The sequence below is a fragment of the Macaca thibetana genome, chromosome 2, assembly GCF_024542745.1.
Source record: "Macaca thibetana thibetana isolate TM-01 chromosome 2, ASM2454274v1, whole genome shotgun sequence".
Taxonomy (NCBI): domain Eukaryota; kingdom Metazoa; phylum Chordata; class Mammalia; order Primates; family Cercopithecidae; genus Macaca; species Macaca thibetana.
In genome coordinates this window covers 190,531,923-190,556,134 of record NC_065579.1, presented here as the reverse complement: position 1 = coordinate 190,556,134, position 24,212 = coordinate 190,531,923, and the positions used below count along the sequence as shown (strand labels likewise).

Here is a 24,212-nt window from a genome sequence, read left to right as displayed (position 1 = left end):
CTACTATAAGGACAGTAGTTTTTTGGCTAGATGATGGGGTTTGCCAGAATGTAATGTGATAGGGAACTTAAAAATAAATAGGGCAAGTAATGTAGATAATGAGGAGACACCACAGATTTTAATAATAGATTATAAAATGATCTAAATAATTTAGAAGATAACTCTGGTGGGAATATACAAGTATACTTGGCAGCACTCGGCAAATTTTAGATATGAGAGTTGAGAAGTGGAAAGACTTAATCTTTTAATAATATTTTTACTATTTAGTCAAAAATAGATAAACAAATCTAGTACTATATAAAAAGCAATTTGTCCACCCCTACGAAGTTCTAACAGTTATTTTTGTGACACTCAGAATAACAAATTGAAAAAACGTTACCAATTTATTATTGTAGGTTAACTGGACATAGCTATTTTGTCTATTTGAGTTGAGCTGTCCTTATTTTATGACTTATCAATGCAGAGTTAATTGTTAAGTTTCCCCCTAGCAAAGCTGTCTGATCTCTTGCCGGACAGCTACAATCACCTGACTTGACTTTAGATATTTGGAGATTATTTCCTCTCTCTAACGTTCTCTGTAAGCAACTTTGATGTGAGCTAGAACCTTGCCTCAAAAAATATACTTGGTTACTGTAGTTTCATATTTATTCCCTGACTTCTTTGTCTTGGGGTTAATGTTCTTGTAACTCTCCTTATCCTAGCGTATCACTCATCACTGATATTATATAACTACATTATAAACCTAGATTAATATTTTTACTCTTTAATCTAAACTATGCAGTTATTAGTTTGTCCAAAAGCTCTTTTACAGGGTTATCCACTGAGTGTTATGGCTTATGATCACGTTTGTCAGCGAAGTATAAATGATTTGTTCCTCCAGAGAAAATGTACAAGTACACTGAATACTGCTCATTGCTGCTTGGCTGGCTTTTGATATAAGAGTTGCCCTATATCTTCTTGGTTTCTGCTTGCCTAAGGAGTTTCTCAGATTCCTCTTCTCTCTAATTGATTACTGAGTGTCCTAGACATAGAGTCCTGTTTGGAATAAACCCTAGACCTCTGATTTTTTTTGTTTTTTTTTTTGAGACAGAGTCTCGCTCTGTGGCCCAGGCTGGGGTGAGCGGCGCCATCTTGGCTCTCTGCAAGCTCCGCCCCCCCCGGGTTCCCGCCATTCTCCTGCCTCAGCCTCCCGAGGAGCTGGGACCACAGGCGCCGCCACCTTGCCCGGCTAGTTTTTTGTATTTTTTTAGTAGAGACGGGGTTTCACCGTGTTCGCCGGGTGGTCTCGATCTCCTGACCTCGTGATCCGCCCGTCTTGGCCTGGCAAAGTGCTGGGATTACAGGCTTGAGCCACTGCGCCCGGCCTAGACCTCTGATTTCTTAAATGTGTATAAGCAGTTGTATCTTAGCTCTTGACGTAAATAAAAACATGTATGAATCTCAAGGCTCTTTAGAACTTTATTACTTCAAAATTTAGAAGGATTATATTTGTTAAATGATATTTTTGTATCTGTGGCTAATTACATTTTAACTGTCATTTATTAATAGCTATATATAGCTTGTTTGTAGCAGGCAGCTATTGATAAAATAAAGAGTCTAATCAAACATGCACATAAGAAAATAAACCTGAAAGTAAAAACACTTATTATAATTGATTGAATCCCCCCCAAGTTATGTTATTCAACAGGCAGATATTATTTCAAATATGTGTAAGGTATTATGATTAATATTCCTCAAATAAATTTTCATGATCTAGGACTAGTTCTGTGAATTTATGTAGTACGTAGCTAAAAACATAATATGATTTTTAAGGTAGTACCTACAAATCAGAAATGGGAATTGCATTATTAGCTATTGTACACATATCACTTCAGTACTTTGAAGTTTTTCGTTTGCTTTTAATAGATTTTACTTTTTACAGTAGCTTTACGTTTAGAGGAAAATTGAGTGGAAGGTACAGAGATTTCTCATTAACTTCCTTCCCTGACACTATTCCATTTCCTGCCCTTGCATAGCCTCTTCCGTTGGCAACCCCCACCAGAATGTTGCATTTGTTACAATTGATCAACCTACATTGACACCATTATCACCCAAAGTCCATAGTTTACATTAAGGTTTACTCTTGGTATTGTGCATTTTTTGGGTTTGAACAAATGTATGTGACACATATCAAACATCATTGTATCATACAGAATAGTTTCACTTCCCTAAAAATCCTTTGTGCTTCATCTATTCATCCCTCCTCCTTCCGAACCCCTAGAAACTGCTTATCTCTTTGTTATCTCCATAGTTCTGCCTTTCTTGGAATGTCGTATAGGCATAACCATAGAGTATACAGCCTTTTAAAATTGGCTATATATGTCTTTCACTTAGTAATTAACATAAATTTAAGTTTCCTCCATGTTTTTTCTTTTCATGTCTTGATAGCTAATGTCTTTTCAGCACTGAATAACATTCCATTGTCTGGACGTACCATAGTTTCTTTATCCATTTACCTATTGAAGGACATCTTGATTTCTTCCAAACTCTGGCAATTCTGCATAAAGCTGGAGAAAATATCCATTTGCAGGTTTTTGTGTGGAGGTAAGTTTTAAACACATCTGGATAAATAATAAATAGTGTGATTGCTCAATTATATGGTAGGACGATGCTTATTATTGCAAGAAACTGCTAAATTGTCTTTCAAAGTGGTTATACCATTTGTCTGTCCACTAGTAATGAGTAAGATTTCTTGCTGCTCAATATCCTTGCTAGTAGCTGGTGTTATCAGTGTTCTAGGTTTTGGCCATTCTAGTAGGCATGCAATGGTACATAATGTTTTAAATTTACATACCCTTGTTGGCATGATGTGAAACATCTTTTTAGTGGCTTATTTATCATCTCATTATCATCTTTGGCGAGATATTTGTTAAGTCTTTTCTCACTGTTGAGTTTAAGAATTTTATTTTATTTATTTTATTTATTTATTTTTTTGAGATAGTGTCTTGCTCTGTCACCCAGATTGGAGTACAGTGGTGCCATCTTGGCTCACTGCAACCTCCACCTCCCAGGCTCAATTAATCCTCCCAACTCAGCCTCCCAAGTAGCTGGGACAACAGAAGTGCACCACCACACCTGGCTAAATTTTTGTATTTTTTGTAGAGCTAGGATTTTACCATGTTGCCCTGCCCACGCTAGCCTTGAACTCCTGAGCACAAGGGATCTGCCTGCTTTGGCCTCCCTAAGTGCTGGGATTACAGGTGTGAGCCACCGCACCTGGCCTTTTATTTTGTTTACTTTCATTGTATGTTTTGAGTAACCGTCTTTTATCAGATATATCTTTTGCAAATATTTTCTTCCAGTGTGGGGCTTATTTTTCTCTTGACAGTGTCTTTCACAGAGTAGAAATTTTTAATTTTAATAAAGTTCAAACGATCATTTATTTCTCAATACTTTGAATATTCGGTCTTTAGGAATCCTCTCTCAATATGAAAGTCCCCTAAGTTAGGATATAACCTTATTAGCAAACACACTAACCCCTATTTAAAACCACACCTTTTGACATATTAACAATAAGATAATTGATTTTAGTGAAGAACGTGATATAACCATATTTGTATGTTCTCTCAGTATTAAAAATAGTTAATTCAACAAGAAAAAGCACTACACCTTTGAATACCCTATGAACACCTTTCCCATGGATGTGTACACAGAGTGCCTATTTTTAGAATACTAAGAATGCATGCACATATGGCTTTGAATTAAGGAAACTAACACTATATAAGAAAAGACAAAGATGTGCAACATACTTTTCTGAAAATATGTGATTACCAAATTGTTTAGGGTAATTTAAATGCCTAAAATATGATTTACTTGTAAGTATAAGTGAATGGAAGTAATATAACCAGTGTTTTAGAATCATAGAGTGTAAATTCAAATTGTTCCACTGTGAATCCTAGCTCACCACTCAGATAATTGTTTCACTTACATCAAACAGTTTAAACTCTCTTAGACTCATCTTTCGAAGTGTAAAATGTGAAGAAGAATAGCCACATCATTGGGTGAGATGTGTGTAGAGTGCTTATAAAAATGCCTGCTCTGGGCCGGGCGCGGTGGCTCACGCCTGTAGTCCCAGCACTTTGGGAGGCCGAGGCGGGCAGATCAGGAGGTCAGGAGATCGAGACCATTCTGACTAACACAGTGAAACCCCGTCTCTACTAAAAATAGAAGAAAAAAAAAAACTAGCCTGGCGTGGTGGCGGCGCCTGTGGTCCCAGCTCCTCGGGAGGCTGAGGCAGGAGAATGGCGGGAACCCGGGGGGCGGAGCTTGCAGGGAGCCAAGATGGCGACGCCCACTCCAGCCTGGGCGACAGAACAAGACTCCATGTCCAAAAAAAAAAAAAAAATGCCTGCTCTATTTCCTGATATCTACTAATATTGATGTCAACATTATCACCAACTTCAAATAGCATCTGATGAAATTCCTCCAGGGTAAGTGACAGAACCAATTGTATATTTGTATTTGCACACTGCTTCATATTAGAATAGTATTGGCTTAGGTCTAATTTGCAAAAAATTAGAGGCTTGGATTATTTTAATGAACTTTATTGAAATTTAATATATTTATGATAAGATAATCTCATTTTAAGGGTGCACTTCAATTTTGACAAATGTATAGAACTGTGCAAACTCCACCACAATCAAGATATAGATCCTTTCCACAGGGATCTTAATTTTAAAAACTAATATGTTATGTATATATGCTGCTCATATGCACATGTTGCTAATGTTTATTTTCAAGTAATATATTTACTAATATGCTGATCCATTGCCTGCTAATAGGAGGGTTATTTTTCTCAAAGAAACATTTCAAAATATATTTTAGGAGAATCCTGTTCCATGGAGTATTAACAAAATTTCTTAGAAAGTAAAAAATGTTTCATAAATAATTAATTTAGGTTAGTGCATATTTCAACAAAGTCAAAAGCACGGATTTTGTATTACATAAGAGAACACCGACATTTCCTAAATTTATCAGTGCGTGGCACCTATTTCCTCTTCTGAAACTCTTCAGCCTAGGTGACTCTCTCCTTTTCTTCTGTATTTGGAAGGACAGAAACTATTAAAGGGTTTCCTTGTTATGAACCAAAATTGGTTTTCCGTTAAGCCACACTACTTTCTTTTGTCTTCATTTCCAGGTAAAAAGAAAAAGTGCCCTGAAAAACCAAACTACTGCAACCTCTGACTCCAGTGCTGCTGAGATCAGCCTGAGAAGTGTCTCAGCCTCCTAAGCAGCTAGGACTACAGGTGTGCACCACCATACTTGGCTTTCTTTTCTTTTTCTTTGTACTTTTTTTTTTTTTTAATAGATACAGAGCCTGTCTATGTTGCCCCAAGATGGTCTTGAACTTCTGGCCTCAAGATCCTCCTGATTTGGCCTCCAAAAGTGTTGGGATTACAAGCATGAGCCACTGGACTTGGCCTCTGTCCTAGCCTTTAATAAAGAGAATAACCGTGGCTTGTAAAGTAAATTGCTATGCCTAAAAATTGCCTGTCCTTGTGAGATAAACAACAAGAAAAGGACAGCCTCATTGTGGATTTTGCATGTAACAGAGGAATCACTTAGCAATCTACACATTGGTAAAGGAGATATTCTTCCTCTTTACATGAGATAGACTATAGCTTGGTCTACCCAAATAGGACTGTAGTCATAGAGCTCATGTAGGAAAATCCATCACCCAAAATCAATCTCTATTTAAGTCAATCTTTATAATGTTGTAGAGTGTTGTGAAAATCAAGAATGCAAAGTTTAGTTTTTAGGAGAGTTATAAATACATGAATAATAAACATTTTTGAACATCTAATCTATGGAGAGCTCTGTGCCAGGCAGTGGAAAGTCAAATATGTGTGAAATAAATATACTCTCTTCATGTCAGAGGAGTAAATAATTTATTACACATGAATGACAAAAATAAAAAGGATTTAGTTGGTGACACAAGGAAGTTGTCAAGGTGGGAAGAGGATCAGGCTTGAGCTAGGCTCTAAAGGGTCTGTTGAAGTTGCACAACTCCAGTATTGGGTAAAGATATTCAATGAGGGTATGTGTGATGTGTACCTAACTAAGGCTCCATGGAAGGCTTTTGTGTAAAGGTAAAAATAAATAATATGTGACGTATATGTAGCACTTCACAGTTTACCTATGAATTAATCTATTAATGTATTATGTATTAATTACTAGTAGGAAAATAAGTCATAATATATTATCTTTCATGTGAGCATGCAAGTTCAGAATCTTTAAGTTACTTCTCTGCAAGAAAATATACAGTTAGCAAATAAACTGGAGCCAACTCTACTACGTTTCTCACAACTATTGCAAAATGTCAAGAGAATTAGAAGGTACTGAATGCAAGACTAAATTCCAGGCTTTTTCTTGTCAGTGGTTAATGGCATATGGGACGCTGAAGCTCAGCATACATTGTATAACTTGGAGATGAAAGTGACTCCAGATAAAGGAAACCATGTAGATGATTATTAGTATATTATATGAAAGAATATGGTGAATAGGATCTTACATACAAGTCCAATTGGTGGGGAGAAAAAGTAGAAATAAACATTAACTGTATTGCAAAAGAAAGGCAACAGTTTGGTGAGAAACAAGAACACTGAAAGTTTAAAAAAAAAAAAATATGTCATACTGTTTCCAAAATCTCAAGCTAGGAAATGGAAAACTTAGTAAGAAGTGTGTGTGTGCATGTGTGCATGCGTGTGTGTGTGTGTGTGTGTGTGTGTGTGTGTTATAAATGACTGAGTAATCTATACCTACTCTAGAGTTCTGTAGAATAAAAATGTGTATATAAGTCTGAAGTTCACTTTACTGATAATTTGCTACTGCTTCTGTTTAGTTGGAAGTGCATTTCATGCATTTCACTTGAAATTTAAAAAGCCAAAAGTGTATAATACCTTCTAAAACTGCAGGATTAATATTTTCAAATAGACAAGGTGACCTGGACAAATTACTACCAAACTCTTTTTAACTTCGAGTACTGTCAACCCTCCTATAATAAATACATTATTTTAAAATGACATACACATAAAAAATAAAGTACATAAAGCACAGTTTTAAGTCTGAAATTAATTAAAACATTCTATTATTTTTCATGTATTAAAAAGTCTATAATTTGTTTACATTACATTTAGCTTAAGTACTTCACATATATTTAGAAAATTCTTTCCTCATAGAAACATGCAAATGCTTTACCTTTAGTCCGTTTAAATTATGCTAAACCCCAAACTGTTACATCCTTTAAGGAAAGCATCAGTACTAACTTTCTGACTTCACTTATATACTTGGATTTGCTTTACAAAATGAGGCAAGAAAGGCAACTAGGAACAAAAGACTTGGAAAATAAGTTTAAATTGAGACTGAGAATAAAATATATGAATAGAGAGTATAGGAGTGATGGCAAGACAAAGACATCTTGAAAACTGGGCAACAGGGTTTAGCAGGAGTTGCAGAAGGAAGGATATTTGCAAGATTCTCTAATTTGTCACCTCAGTTCTTAAAGGTTCCTTATACGTAGGCACAGCTACATGATGAATCACATCTGTTTTATTTGGGCAGATCATAGGTCTTATTTCCAATTAAGCTTCCATTCATTTCATGAAAGACTAATTAATTCTCATCACACTTCAGGATACAGAAAATTCTAAACACACTGTGAGGAAACTCAGGGCACAGTGATAAACCTCAGGCTGTATATCACAAATGTGGTCATTTGAGATTCTTATTCTATATCCACGTTATACTTAAGTACCTGATCGAGGCCAGATAAAGAGTCAAAGACTTCTTTTAAACTTAATCTGTAAGTACACTTAAAATAGTACATCTATTAGTCTCATGTAGACAGATATGTTATGAATTAATAATACAAAGAAAAAAATAAGTAATCTGAAGCACACATCCTTTTAGAATCTTATACTTCAACCTACACCAAATTCAGGAAAAGTAGCATTTTGGCAAATAGAGCTAACGTTAATGCCATGGACCTGCTGTACTCCTAGACTCCCAAAAATTTTAACTTCTGGTTGTCTTGTGCATTTCATTGTGTTTAAAGACATTGCAATGTAATTGAATGCTAATCAATTGCATTGAAAAAATTTAAAAAGTAATACCAAATATCGGCAAAAATAAACCTTACCATCCTATTCTATGTACTTTATTATTTAATTTATTTTATTTTAATTTTTACCACCTCCCCCACCGCACAGTGGCTGCAGCAAGCCTCACCCTAGGAGAGTCTGAGCCCAGACCTGCCTAACCCTCTCTACCAGCCCTGGTAGCTCAATACAAAAGACATAAACTCTTGGGAGCTCTATGGCCCCCTCCATCACCTGAGATTTTAGGACAAGCTTAGATCCCCCTACTACAACCTCAGCTGGTGTTCTCTTGAAAAAACCTCCTCCTGGCAGGAGGCCAACAAACTCAGGCCATTGCAGCAACTCATAACCAAACAACCCTGCTTCCAGGAAGGAGAGAACAACAGCTCATTCCACTGCCTGCAACATCCTAGCTAACCAGAGGTCCTGAGCCTGTCCACGAGACAACTTCACTACTGGAACAACCAGCATTGGAGAAAGCCAGGACTAAGCCTATTTACAACCAAGGACTCTCACAGTGCACTTCACTCCCCGGTCACCTCCACCTGAGCCGGTGCTGGTGTTCAGGGCTGGGAGACATCTTCTCTGGACTTTAGGTTTTACTGTATTATCATCTTAGGACAATCATCACAAAGAAAGGATAAATAATTATTTGATCGCTACGAAATGAGAATCTGAAGTATAAGATGGCTTTTATAACCCTGCATGTGAAGTATTCAAAATACTGATTGACATCTTCAAATAAAGCACTAGATGAAGCCTGAAAAGAGTCAAACTAATAATCATTAAAAGTGCTACTTAATCTTTGATATCTGTTGAGCACATTAAAGCCAGTACTTTAACATGGTTTAAAGCAATAGTTGTATGACTTTTGGATTAGATATTTTTAATATAGTGCATTCTTAGAATTCATAAATGCTTTTTACGATTAAAATATAAAATCAATAAAACAGTAAGATGGCTGTCAACTGCTGGCTAGACCATGTTATCAAAATGACGAAAAAGCAGCTACATATAAAAATAAACCTAATGTTCTATCCACAGGGCATGATGAAGATAAACACTAGTTTCTCTAGTGTAGCTACCATAATCATTAAAGAATCGATGGCAAATTAAACTTACAAATCCTTAGGGGTGGGGGGGGGAGAAAAAACACAGCAGTAAATGCAGAAAGGCTCAAATCAATTTTTCACCCTAAACATGTGAGGTTTATTAGTATTGCTAACATAAAGGCAAATGTAAAGACAGAAAAATGGAGATTATTATCTCCTTTCACTTTAATTACAGGATTGCCTCAGGCAGAATTAGTTTTCTGACTTGCTTAAAAAAAGATTGCATTCCTATATTAATAGAATTATTTAAATAATAAAGACATTTTAAAAAGATGATCTAATGAAAAGTAATGAAATACAGTCTATCCGAATTTTTTTTTTTCTTATTTTATGGCTAAAATTAAAACTGTCTACATCATGCATTATTTTTCCAAATGAATGTTCAAATTCAAGAAAATGATTCCTTAAAAGTGTACTCATGTACACCAAGACAGAAAGAAAGCAATTTTCAAACAAAAGCAATTTTCAAAATGCTGTGCTTACACCAGCTCAGGCAGATGAATTCTAGGCCCACTTGACCTTCAATCATATTGTTCATTTCATCATTCTGATGAAAATTAGTGGGACGCATGATGTCTGGTCATCCTAGCTAAAGTGAATTCAGTTACAGACACATCTTTCTGAACAATATCATCACTCAAGAAATGTAAGATGGAAGTACACATCAATAACATCACTGTTCTAATAAGTGTTGCCTCTGATGAGTTACATTTATCTTAGACTGATCACAAAAATAGAATAAAAAATGCCTGAACATGGGTTTGGTCGAACAGAAGTTAAATATGAAGCTGGTCTGTCTTGACACAAGTTGAGAGGGAGAAGTGTAGAGTGGTAAGGAGAAAAGAGAGTGAGAGAACACAAGAATGAGAGAAAATTAGAGAAACACAACAGTTGTTTAGCAAACCTCTTTGGCTGGCCATTCCTGGAATTAACAACCATCGAAGTATACAGCAAGTGAAGTAGTCACCTCCAGAATGTCCCTGCTTTTAGAGTGTGTTGCTGTGATCATTCTCTTCCCTCTGTTTAGTCTAAATGGAAAAGAATGCCTGCTGATTGTTTTTTTCACTTTAGAGACCAAAACTTTAATTAAAACCAGCTACGATGTAAATTAAAGATAAAAATTCCACACTGTGCTACTTTTACATTTCAATAAATACTAATGTCTGATGAGGTTTTAAAAAAGTGCATTTAATGGGACGTGATGTCACTATTAGAATAATTTCTCTAAACAAAAACATGAATATACCAAAATTATAGTAAACTGATGATTTTTGTACGTTTACATTTCATTTAAATAAATGTTATTTGAGAACTTATTATGCACCATCCTAAGATACACAAATGAATGACAGTGCCTACCCAAGAAGAGTTTACAGTAGGGCAGAGGGAGACGATGGAGATAAGTTAAATACAGCGGTAATTTCTATTCATATAATGGTATAAATAGAGTGCTGTACTATCAGATCAAAGAGAGAATGAAGTAATCAGGCTTCCGGAAAATTGGAAAATGTTCATCCCAGAAGTGAACATCAGAGACGGAATTTGAAAGAACAGTAGTTGCTGACTGAGCCAAGAGAGTTCAGTACTGGAGAAGGACATTCTAAACGAAAGCACCAACAGCGCAGGGGCAGGGAGGAAAGAACCTTTATGTTTGAAAAACAATAGATGGTTTCATTTGGATGGGATTTCAGATAAATGTAAGTGGGAGGTCCTGACAGGAGATGAAGCTAAAAAAATAAAATGAAGCAAAATGCAAATAGCTTTGTGTGAAAAACAGATATTTAAGCTTGAGAATGAACTGAACAAATGCAGTTTTTGGCCAAAAGCTCTAGGAGCATGGACTTGAACTGGAAAAGCTGGATGTCATGAGGTGGCAAAGGTCACTATTATAATATTTGAAATTCTATTTCCATTACTGCCATGTAAAAATCACTAAATATTTGTTGAGTTAATGGAAGGATGAATGAAAACAGTAGTATGAACACAGACGTATATGCAACTGAACTAATATACTTGCAGAAGAGATGGAGTACAAACATAAAAGCTATAATATTCACGAAGTCTATGTGTTTGCAAAGATTACCTTTACCTTAGGCAAGAAATCACAGTAGATAAAAAAAAATAGAGAATGCTTACAAAAACATTCTATTTACCAATATTTACCACAGCAAAATGTACTCAGTTTTTCTTCACATTTGCTTTCATTTTGTACACAAATTAATTTCAAACACACTGCCTTGAATGTGTATGAAAACCTAAAATTAGTTCAATACTATTGGGAGAGGAGTCACAGGATCATTTTTAAATGGATGTGACATTGAAATTAAAATCCATTATATGGGGTTGGAATTTTTAGTGTCTGAATAACTATGTTTTTTGCAACTATTCATATTAAAGCGTGATATTAATTTCTAAGCCATGAGTAGATTGTCCATTAATACTTAAATGAGCTGCAAATTTTTAGATTGCTTAAGAGCAAATAGCTCTACAAATATCATTATTCTAGATGCATATACAGCCTAGTCAGTCTTAGCAATTGCCTTCCCTTATGTTGGGTTAGTTTATGAAGCAATAGCAGCAGAGTGAGGACAAAAGGAACAAGCATTAAATTTCAGACTGACGATTAAATAATGCTATGGTAAGAGAGACATTAATGAAGTAACAGAAGAGAAGGTCAAAAGTAATTTTCATATGTCAACATGCACAAAGGCATAACAAAAAGATTCACACACAAAAGGCTGTGCATGAAAGGTGGGGAAAATTTTTTCTGACTGTCAATTGTTTTGCGTGCATTTTAGAAGCCAAGGGTTTTTGAAAGGCTTTTAGCTTTAAACCATTCCTTACTCCTTTGAATGTCCTCAGCAGGACCAGAAATGGAGGATTCAATTTTCAAAGATAATTGTGTCAGATAACTGTCTCGTGCCTTTTCAGCAAGAATCTGATAAACACCTAATTACTAACCAAGTGATTTCAGAGCTACACAGCTGGGCTGGTGAGAAGGCTACCGCAAAAGACTTGGTCATTCATCGTATCAAGATGAAAATGCAGTTGGATTGCAAATTAATTTAATTTATTTGACTAATGCAATTTTACCAACTATTATTATGAGGGAGAATTTATTATTTTAATGAAAGAGTATAAATTTCAACATTAAACCAATGAAGGCCACACAAATAACTTTGTACCATAACTCATCAGAAAAAATCTACTGGAACTAAAAATAGGTCTGTAGAAATTTCAGGCAGTTTGCTTTCTTTGGGCAAGCTTTGTGCTATACTGATGGTATTCTAGTATTTTGTAGAGAAAAGCAGAATATTCATATTTTTTCATGTTAGATCTAGGCTCAATTCTTTTAATAGCGATATTAGCCATAGATGCATAGCTATTCATCTTTAAATGTATACACATATACATTTAATGACTCTTAACTACTTCTGAATGTCATTCCCTGTCATATCCCTGGCCTTTCCCTGTTATGTCCCACTGTCTATTCTAGGTTGTCATATGTAGTTTAAGGCCTAAAATTAGGGCCCCGTATTATGTACCGCCTTGATATCTGGTGAAATTGAGATGGCATGAAATTAAGATGGCCTAAAATGGCTTATTGCAAGTTCCTTTCACATTCTTCTTTCATGGGTGAGGTCTCCTATCACAACAACGCTCCTTATCAGGGAGACCAGGCACAGTTTCCTGAATAGCAGGTTTCATTACCTTGCCAGCCCAGAGAATTGCTCATACAAGCCAAGCCAATCACATCCTCCTGGGGGAACCAAGGGACATCTCACCCTCGTGAAGCAACAATACCCTCCCCACCCCTGAACTTTTGGCTGTTGACTCTCTTCTGGAGTGTCACCCCTCGTGGCTCTGCTTGGTGAGTGGTATCCTCTACCCTGAGCTGTGAGTATATGTGAGTAATAACTTGAGATCAACTGCTGTTGATCTAACCTGGGGTGTTGGGTGTCATATGTTCAAACATCCCCATAACCCTAGGGCGGGAATCCCTCTCTCACCAACAAAGAAATAAAGAGGCTATTAAAAGTTCATAAAACCATTTAGATTGGTCTAATGCTCAGACCTGTCTGTGCTTTGAGGAAATACACCATTTGTTTTGTGTACTTGCAGGATGATTGCCAAATTTTAGAGATCTGGAGGGGCAAATAAAATGATTGGAGGCATGGAGTAAAGTGCTTTTTTATGTCAATGAATAAGATATACTGACATGTATTGAACACTTTCCCCAATACCTTCACATAGTTCTATTAGTGTAGTGGACACTTGTATAAAATAATAGAGGATAAAGTAAGAGAAAGTAACAGAAAACAAAACAATGCATTCCAGTTACCAAAGGATGATCAGAAGAGAGATGGCTCCGCAGAACAGTTACAGCTCACTCTGTTTCAACAAGCCATATGCAGCAGGTACTCTCACATAGGAGCTGTTCTTTTTTTTTTTATTTATTTATTATTATTTTACTTTAAGTTGTAGGGTACATGTGCATAACGTGCAGGTTTGTTACATATATATACTTGTGCCATGTTGGTGTGCTGCACCCATCAACTCGTCATTTACATCAGGTATAACTCCCAATGCAATCCCTCCCTCCTCCCCCCTCCCCATGATAGGCCCCGGTGTGTGATGTTCCCCTTCCCGAGTCCAAGTGATCTCATTGTTCAGTTCCCACCTATGAGTGAGAACATGCGGTGTTTGGTTTTCTGTTCTTGTGATAGTTTGCTAAGAATGATGGTTTCCAGCTGCATCCATGTCCCTACAAAGGACACGAACTCATCCTTTTTTATGGCTGCATAGTATTCCATGGTGTATATGTGCCACATTTTCTTAATCCAGTCTGTCACTGATGGACATTTGGGTTGATTCCAAGTCTTTGCTATTGTGAATAGTGCTGCAATAAACATACGTGTGCATGTGTCTTTATAGCAGCATAATTTATAATCCTTTGGGTATATACCCAGTAATGGGATGGCTGGGTCATATGGTACATCTAGTTCTAGATCTTTGAGGAATCGCCATACTGTTTTCCATAATGGTTGAACTAGTTTACAATCCCACCAACAGTGTAAAAGTGTTCCTATTTCTCCACATCCTCTCCAGCACCTGTTGTTTCCTGACTTTTTAATGATGGCCATTCTAACTGGTGTGAGATGGTATCTCATTGTGGTTTTGATTTGCATTTCTCTGATGGCCAGTGATGATGAGCATTTTTTCATGTGTCTGTTGGCTGTATGAATGTCTTCTTTTGAGAAAGGTCTGTTCATATCCTTTGCCCACTTTTTGATGGGGTTGTTTGTTTTTTTCTTGTAAATTTGTTTGAGTTCTTTGTAGGTTCTGGATATTAGCCCTTTGTCAGATGAGTAGATTGCAAAAATTTTCTCCCATTCTGTAGGTTGCCTGTTCACTCTGATGGTAGTTTCTTTTGCTGTGCAGAAGCTCTTTAGTTTAATGAGATCCCATTTGTCAATTTTGGCTTTTGCTGCTGTTGCTTTTGAGTTTTAGACATGAAGTCTTTTCCCATGCCTATGTCCTGAATGGTACTACCTAGGTTTTCCTCTAGGATTTTTATGGTATTAGGTCTAACATTTAAGTCTCTAATCCATCTTGAATTAATTTTCGTATAAGGAGTAAGGAAAGGATCCAGTTTCAGCTTTCTACTTATGGCTAGCCAATTATCCCAGCACCATTTATTAAATAGGGAATCCTTTCCCCATTTCTTGTTTCTCTCAGGTTTGTCAAAGATCAGATGGATGTAGATGTGTGGTATTATTTCTGAGGACTCTGTTCTGTTCCATTGGTCTATATCTCTGTTTTGGTACCAGTACCATGCTGTTTTGGTTACTGTAGCCTTGTAGTATAGTTTGAAGTCAGGTAGCGTGATGCCTCCAGCTTTGTTCTTTTGACTTAGGATTGTCTTGGAGATGCAGGCTCTTTTTTGGTTCCATATGAACTTTAAAGCAGTTTTTTCCAATTCTGTGAAGAAACTCGTTGGTAGCTTGATGGGGATGGCATTGAATCTATAAATTACCTTGGGCAGTATGGCCATTTTCACGATATTGATTCTTCCTATCTATGAGCATGGTATGTTCTTCCATTTGTTTGTGTCCTCTTTGATTTCACTGAGCAGTGGTTTGTAGTTCTCCTTGAAGAGGTCCTTTACATCCCTTGTAAGTTGGATTCCTAGGTATTTTATTCTCTTTGAAGCAATTGTGAATGGAAGTTCATTCCTGATTTGGCTCTCTGTTTGTCTGTTACTGGTGTATAAGAATGCTTGTGATTTTTGCACATTAATTTTATATCCTGAGACTTTGCTGAAGTTGCTTATCAGCTTAAGGAGATTTTGGGCTGAGACAATAGGGTTTTCTAAATATACAATCATGTCATCTGCAAACAGGGACAATTTGACTTCTTCTTTTCCTAACTGAATACCCTTGATTTCTTTCTCTTGCCTAATTGCCCTAGCCAGAACTTCCAACACTATGTTGAATAGGAGTGGTGAGAGAGGGCATCCCTGTCTTGTGCCAGTTTTCAAAGGAAATTTTTCCAGTTTTTGCCCATTCAGTATGATATTGGCTGTGGGTTTGTCATAAATAGCTCTTATTATTTTGAGGTACGTTCCATCAATACCGAATTTATTGAGCGTTTTTAGCATGAAGGGCTGTTGAATTTTGTCAAAAGCCTTTTCTGCATCTATTGAGATAATCATGTAGTTCTTGTCTTTGGTTCTGTTTATATGCTGGATTATGTTTATTGATTTGCGAATGTTGAACCAGCCTTGCATCCCAGGGATGAAGCCCACTTGATCATGGTGGATAAGCTTTTTGATGTGTTGCTGAATCCGGTTTGCCAGTATTTTATTGAGGATTTTTGCATCGATGTTCATCAGGGATATTGGTCTAAAATTCTCTTTTTTTGTTGTGTCTCTGCCAGGCTTTGGTATCAGGATGATGTTGGCCTCATAAAATGAGTTAGGGAGGATTCCCTCTTTTTCTATTGATTGGAATAGTTTCAGAAGGAATGGTACCAACTCCTCCTTGTACCTCTGGTAGAATTCAGCTGTGAATCCATCTGGTCCTGGACTTTTTTTGGTTGGTAGGCTATTAATTATTGCCTCAATTTCAGAGCCTGCTATTGGTCTATTCAGGGATTCAACTTCTTCCTGGTTTAGTCTTGGAAGAGTGTAAGTGTCCAGGAAATTATCCATTTCTTCTAGATTTTCCAGTTTATTTGCATAGAGGTCTTTATAGTATTCTCTGATGGTAGTTTGTATTTCTATGGGGTCGGTGGTCATATCCCCTTTATCATTTTTAATTGCGTCGATTTGATTCTTCTCTCTTTTCTTCTTTATTAGTCTTGCTAGTGGTCTGTCAATTTTGTTGATCTTTTCAAAAAACCAACTCCTGGATTCATTGATTTTTTGGAGGGTTTTTTGTGTCTCTATCTCCTTCAGTTCTTGCACAAGCTTCAGTAACCGACTCGATCAACTGGAAGAAAGAGTATCTGCGATTGAGGATCAAATGAATGAAATGAAGCGAGAAGAGAAACCAAAAGAAAAAAGAAGAAAAAGAAATGAACAAAGCCTGCAAGAAGTATGGGATTATGTAAAAAGACCAAATCTACGTCTGATTGGGGTGCCTGAAAGTGAGGGGGAAAATGGAACCAAGTTGGAAAACACTCTTCAGGATATCATCCAGGAGAACTTCTCCAACCTAGTAGGGCAGGCCAACATTCAAATCCAGGAAATACAGAGAACGCCACAAAGATACTCCTCGAGAGAAGAGCAACTCCAAGACACATAATTGCCAGATTCACCAAAGTTGAAATGAAGGAAAAAATCTTAAGGGCAGCCAGAGAGAAAGGCGGGTTACCCACAAAGGGAAGCCCATCAGACTAACAGCAGATCTCTCGGCAGAAACTCTCCAAGCCAGAAGAGAGTGGGGGCCAATATTCAACATTCTTAAAGAGAAGAATTTTAAACCCAGAATTTCATATCCAGCCAAACTAAGTTTCATAAGTGAAGGAGAAATAAAATCCTTTACAGATAAGCAAATGCTTAGAGATTTTGTCACCACCAGGCCTGCCTTACAAGAGACCCTGAAGGAAGCACTAAACATGGAAAGGAACAATCGGTACCAGCCATTGCAAAAACATGCCAAAATGTAAAGACCATCGAGGCTAGGAAGAAACTGCATCAACTAACGAGCAAAATAACCAGTTAATATCATAATGGCAGGATCAAGTTCACACATAACAATCTTAACCTTAAATGTAAATGGACTAAATGGTCCAATTAAAAGACACAGACTGGCAAACTGGATAAAGAGTCAAGACCCATCAGTCTGCTGTATTCAGGAGACCCATCTCACACGCAGAGACATACATAGGCTCAAAATAAAGGGATGGAGGAAGATTTACCAAGCAAATGGAGAACAAAAAAAAGCGGGGGTTGCAATACTAGTCTCTGATAAAACAGACTTTAAACCATCAAAGATCAAAAGAGACAAAGAAGGCCATTACATAATGGTAAAGGGATCAATTCAACAGGAAGAGCTAACTATCCTAAATATATATGCACCCAATACAGGAGCACCCAGATTCATAAAGCAAGTCCTTAGAGACTTACAAAGAGACTTAGACTCCCATACAATAATAATGGGAGACTTCAACACTCCACTGTCAACATTAGACAGATCAACGAGACAGAAAGTTAACAAGGATATCCAGGAATTGAACTCATCTCTGCAGCAAGCAGACCTAATAGACATCTATAGAACTCTCCACCCCAAATCAACAGAATATACATTCTTCTCAGCACCACATCGTACTTACTCCAAAATTGACCACGTAATTGGAAGTAAAGCACTCCTCAGCAAATGTACAAGAACAGAAATTATAACAAACTGTCTCTCAGACCACAGTGCAATCAAACTAGAACTCAGGACTAAGAAACTCAATCAAAACTGCTCAACTACATGGAAACTGAACAACCTGCTCCTGAATGACTACTGGGTACATAACGAAATGAAGGCAGAAATAAAGATGTTCTTTGAAACCAACGAGAACAAAGCTACAACATACCAGAATCTCTGGGACACATTTAAAGCAGTGTGTAGAGGGAAATTTATAGCACTAAATGCCCACAAGAGAAAGCAGGAAAGATCTAAAATTGACACTCTAACATCGCAATTAAAAGAACTAGAGAAGCAAGAGCAAACACATTCGAAAGCTATCAGAAGGCAAGAAATAACTAAGATCAGAGCAGAACAGGAGCTGTTCTTTTAATAAACATTTTCATCTTAAAAAAGACTACTATTAGACAGAGGTACATTTGTTTACCTTTCATTTCTTTTACATTCTGCTGTGCACTATTTCTATATGCCATGAGTCCCATTTTTTGTCCTTGAGTTACTCCTATTTTAGGCAAGTTTGAGATACAGAGGCAAAAAGGGTAATCAGAATAAAGGGGGAACAAATCAAAACAAAAAACAAGTAGCTATGGGATCTAGAAGGGAGTATGTATTACATGTTTACCTGCTAAAAGTAAGATATGATCCTTATTTAAAGGTAATTATTATGTGCTTCCACATCTGTATACTAAATGGAAGCATTAGAAATGTTTTTGAACTTTTAAAATGAAATGTTATGAAGTAATCAAACATAAAATTGTGAATTTTAGTAATTACAGGATAAGAGAAAGAGTAAGCACTTGGTTCTTTGTTATTCTATTTTAAACCTTTAAATCTAGGAGATGACTTGAGTTTCAAGGTAGAAAGAACAATTTTTGTTGCAAATATATGGTTACATACAATTTGTAAAATTAAATTTCCAGTGCATAATCCTTTACTGAGAATTATATCAAAGATTAAAATTGATGCTGTGGGTGGGTGCCCAATTTTTCAGTACTAAATATAAGTCATTGCTTTCCACATTCTTTGTCTTTTGCATGGCAAAATAACACCTAAAATTTATTACTTAGCCAATTTATTTTGTGGTCATTTTCTTGAAAGTTCCATTTCAATACAAAGTGTTATTTTTTTTTTGTTTTGTTCAAGTCAATTTTCTCATCACTGTCTTTTGAACATTTTTCCTCTTATGTAAATTATTTCTACCAGGATTAAGGAATGTTCTGCTATCTTAAGATAAAACAACAGCCAAAACTATTTGTTGCTTGGTTTCTTAACACATTCCATTTATGGCCAAGTTTAGTTACAGGTATTCCTTAAGAAGAGTTGTCTCTACTCACTTTTTCTATTACCATAACTTCTCTTCTCTTTTCTTATTACTCCAATCTGACTTTTGCTCCCATATCTGCACTGAACTTCTTCTTACTAAGGTAACTAATTACTTCCTTTATGCTAAAAAGGAATTGTCCGAAATGCTCAACAGTTTACTGTCTGTCTTTTGGAAACCCTTCTCTTAGAAACTGTTTTCCCATATGTTCTTTGTTTTCCTCCTATCCTTCTGGCCACTACTTTTTATGACAGTTTCCCTATTACTTTTTTTTTTTTTTTTTTTTTTTTTTGCTCTTCTCTTTCTCTGCCTTGGTTCTAAATATTGGTCTGTAAAGAGGCAGTCTGGACACTTTTCTCTTTCTAGATTCCTTTCTGGGAAAATTCCATCCTTAATAGTCTCTCTGTGCTAGTATTTCTCCAGCCCAGCCTCTATCATGAGGTCAGACCCAAGTAGTCAAAAGGTTATGTGACATCTTCACTTGCCTGCCTCACAGTCACCTCAAATTTAGCATATTCAAAAGTGAACTCTTGATTAAATCTTTCCCTTCATCTCTCATTTAAATATTTCTTCTCCAGTCTTTCCCAGGTCTACCATTCAGGTACTCACGCCAGATTCCTGAGAACCAGCTTCTTGCTCCAACTTCCACGTCCCAGCCATCAGTATAGTCTATTGATTTCACCCAGGCATTCATAGAAACTTAAGCAGCATCATCCTCCCTTCCCACATTTCATATCCAAATCATCACTAAGTCCTATTGATTCCATCTCTAATTTATCAAATTTCCAAGTTTCCTTCTGTCTTCAACATATCCACTTTAGACAAAAATCACCTTTGTTTTTGTTATGGATGTGACAATTGCCACCTAATCAGTTCCTCCATTCCATTTTTAGCTTCCATCTCTCCACTCTTCAAGAACAATAAGGGCTTTTTCAATGCTTTTGAGTAAAATACTCTCAGTGTAATACATATAAAGTGCATTGATCTTAAGTATAGAGCTTTGGAAGTGTATATATATAGATGTATATATATGTGTGTGTGTGTATATGTGTGTGTGTGTGTGTAAATATATATATACACCCATTTAGCCACCACCCTGATCACACAGATACCATTGTTTTTATGTCAAGAAGAGCTTTAATTTACTCATTTAAAAAAATCCAAATACAATACACTATTGTGTAAGTATAGTAAGAAAGACTAGAGATTTAATGTACAACATGAGGACTATAACTACAGTCTTTTCTAAGGATTCGGCTCCCTCGTGTGTTCTCATTCATGAAATAGTCTCTTTCAAGCAACCTGACTCATGAATATGAGTTGTTTTTGCATAGATTGATAATGAATGACCCTCTTTCTTTGTTTCTGTCTCCTCATCATCCATCCAGCCAAATTGTCTTTGCTAATAGACATTTATTTTCTTAATTTTTTTAGAGAAAGGGTCTTGCTTCCTGCCCAGGCTGGACTCTGACTCCTAGGCTCAAGTGATCCTCCTGCCTCACCCTCCCAATTAGCTAGCACTACAGGCATTCACCACTGTGCCCCGCCATTTATGTATTACTTAACCTGTTATCCTATCCTACTACTGTCATTGTGTCAATCCTCTGACTCCTGGACAGCCTTATTTATCTCCTGCTCACTGGGGACATATAAATAGACCAATGGTCACCCTTGATCTCGTACCTGCCAGATTTCTCTCTTATGGGCCACTTAGACCACCTGTGTGTATTCATTTTATTATTATATTTTTCAAGGTTTAAAACATTTACAAATCAACCATTTCAAAAAATATTGATAAAGAAAAATAAAAGATTTTGTATTCCTGAAGTAAATTTTTGAAATAAGTTATTGCTTTACTAATTGTACTTTATTTAGCATCACCATCAACACAAGATATTCTAAGAATTTTTATACAGTAAGTCCCCACTATTAGGGCTCCAAATCCCATGAGATTTTAGATAGCAATGTCCTTAATCTATAATGAAGTATAATGCAGTTAATTTTATCATTGCTTTTCTATTTTTCAATAACTGTTATTAAAACCTGCACACACACACACAGACACAGTGGAACCTAAAAATGGCGTTACATACTAAGAACACTGAAATCTGGTGTGATTGTACTACATGAAAAAAAAAAGATGTTCTTTTTATATTGTTAAGGTTAATATATTTAAAATTTCTTAAAATTTTATCTTTGTGAATAAATTATAGAAAAAATAATCTATTAATAACATAAATATTAGTAAGTTTTAGAGTGACCTGAAAATTCAACATTTCTCAAATCTATTGCTCTCAGAGCCTTTAAGTTACCTAGTGAGTATAAAGGTTTTCTTCATTTGATGGAATAATAAGCTTAAGTTTAAAAAATGAGAGAAAGACATAAGACTGACTTACGGGTATAGTTACCGTATTTTAAAACATATTAACATTAAAGAATTTCCTGAGAAGTAACAGAAAAATTTCAATATTCTTAAATTTTTTTCCTCATTGCATTATAAAGTTATCCTCAATTGAAAACTGCAAATTTGTATTTCTCAAGATTTTTTTTTTCTTACTGGGCAATGGAGTCAGCTGCATCCATTTCTTATTTCCACCTAATGCTTCTTAAATTAATTTTTTTCTGATGAAAGTGAATTTAGATAAACACAGTAATTTACGAAGCTGAAAAACTGGCAAATATTTTAAGTAGATTTAATTCCTAAAATAAATTCTTCCTCACTCATGCTGTCTGTTCAAATGCACACTCACATGTGTGGCACTCCCTAGAGAGGATGCATCTAATTGAATATGGTATTTCACAGCCCAAGACATGTTTATCAGAGCCAGGATGCTGCATATTTGCAGTCACTATAGAAGAGACTGTGTAACAAAAGTCTCGTAGGATTCAAAACTAAACAGAATATTGAAGCTAAATTACATTTATGCTGTATATATGTGATACCATATGATCAATTAGTACAATTTCATCAAACAACTGTGTGAGTTTTATTCTTTACAAAACATGAAAGAAATACGCATGTTGTCAAGTATAGACAGTTCTGGGTATACAACTAAACTGTTGTTACATGGATGTGCTTACAAGTTCGTCGTATGGAAATTTGGGTTATATTTCCTTGTGGAGATGATTATTAGGTTTACTGTGTGGTCCGCAGAAGCACCTTTATTCCAAAATGAGGCTATAATAATTATCAGCTCTTCAGCCCTTCTTTGATATTACGTTTGCTCAAAATCTTACACTGCTCAAGACACTGAACTTTTCTAGCCCTAAACCAATTTAATCCTGTCTTCCAAGATGTGATCATTTTGAGTTCTGTACTATCTGTCTCTCTGATACACTAAGAGTCTCCAGTGAGCTGTGAAAGCGTCACTATGACTATGAGAAAACACACTGCTTCATGACTCTCTCGCACTCTAGCAGTTAGTGGCACAGGTAAGGAAAGGGTTGTGCTGGGTCAGACTGTATTGGCAGGGGATGTTCACACACGTGGGTTAAAAGGTGTAAGCAATTCCTAAGCTGATACCTGCTCAAATAGACTGTGATGGATATTTTCCTATTAAACTAACCAGCTTTCTGAGTAAATACAGCATTTATTTATTTATTTATTTTGGCATCATGTAAATAGGGCCAGAGAAAACTAAATAATTAAATAGAACAAAGGAGCAATTTCTGTTGTGATTCCAAACCTCTCTGTGTTTAAAGTATTCAAGTTCTTCCCTAATGATCACTCTTGCCCTGTGATAGATTTTGCTATGGTTTGAATGTTCATGTCCTCTAAAAAATACATATGTTGAAATCCTAACCTCCAATGTGATGATATTAAAAGATGTATTCATTTGCGAGGCTATGAGGGCACTTCCCTTGTGAATGGGATTAAGTTTCTTATAAAGGAGATTTCTTACAGTGTTACCTAGGTTGTTCTTCACTCTTCTGCTAAATAAGCCTTAGCATACATCCCATTTGCCCTTCCAACTTCTGCCATGTAAGGACACAGCAAGTAGGTCCTTATAAAATGCTGGCATCTTGGTCTTGGACTTACCAGCTTCCATAATACATTTCTGTTCTCTATAAATTAGAGTCTCAGATATTTTGTTTTAGCAGCACAAACAGACTAAGACACAATTCATCATTTTTTAAAAGGCCCCCCTTACCAAAATATCACCATTTTCTACCACAAGTGGAATTGTTTTTCTTGCTAGCAACTTCTAAGGAATAAAAACAAAACTAAAAAAACAATTAAAGGACTACCACGTCACATCTATTAGGATGGCAATTATCAAAGACACAGAGAGTAAGTGTCAATGGGAATGAAGAGAAATTGAAGCCTCTGTGCACGGCTGAAGGAAATGTAAAATGTGGCAGACGTTATAGAAAACAGTAAGGCAAATTCCTTAAAACAGTTGAGATAGAGATTCCACATGACTCAGAAATGCCACTTCTGAGTTTTAGCTAAAGTAACTGATAGTAGGTACTCAAAAAAATATTTGGACATTCACGTTTACAGCAGCATTATTCATAATACTCAAAAGGGGAAAGTAACCCACATGTCCATGGATAGGTGAACAAATAAACGAAATGTGGCATATACATACTATGGAGTATCGTTCAGCCTTAAAAAGAAGGAAATCTTGTCACATGCTATGACATGGAAGAACTGTCAAGACATTATGCTACGTGCCACAAGTCGGTCACAAACAGACAAATACTCTGATTCCATATATGAGGT

The 24,212-nt window shown here is 36.2% G+C and overlaps 1 protein-coding gene across 1 annotated transcript in view; it reads right to left on the bottom strand.

The window, feature by feature from the left end:
- Window positions 1–24,212, bottom strand: part of ROBO1 (roundabout guidance receptor 1) — a 1,153,604-nt gene that overhangs the window by 973,603 nt on the left and 155,789 nt on the right. The gene's annotated exons all lie outside the window — the stretch shown is intronic.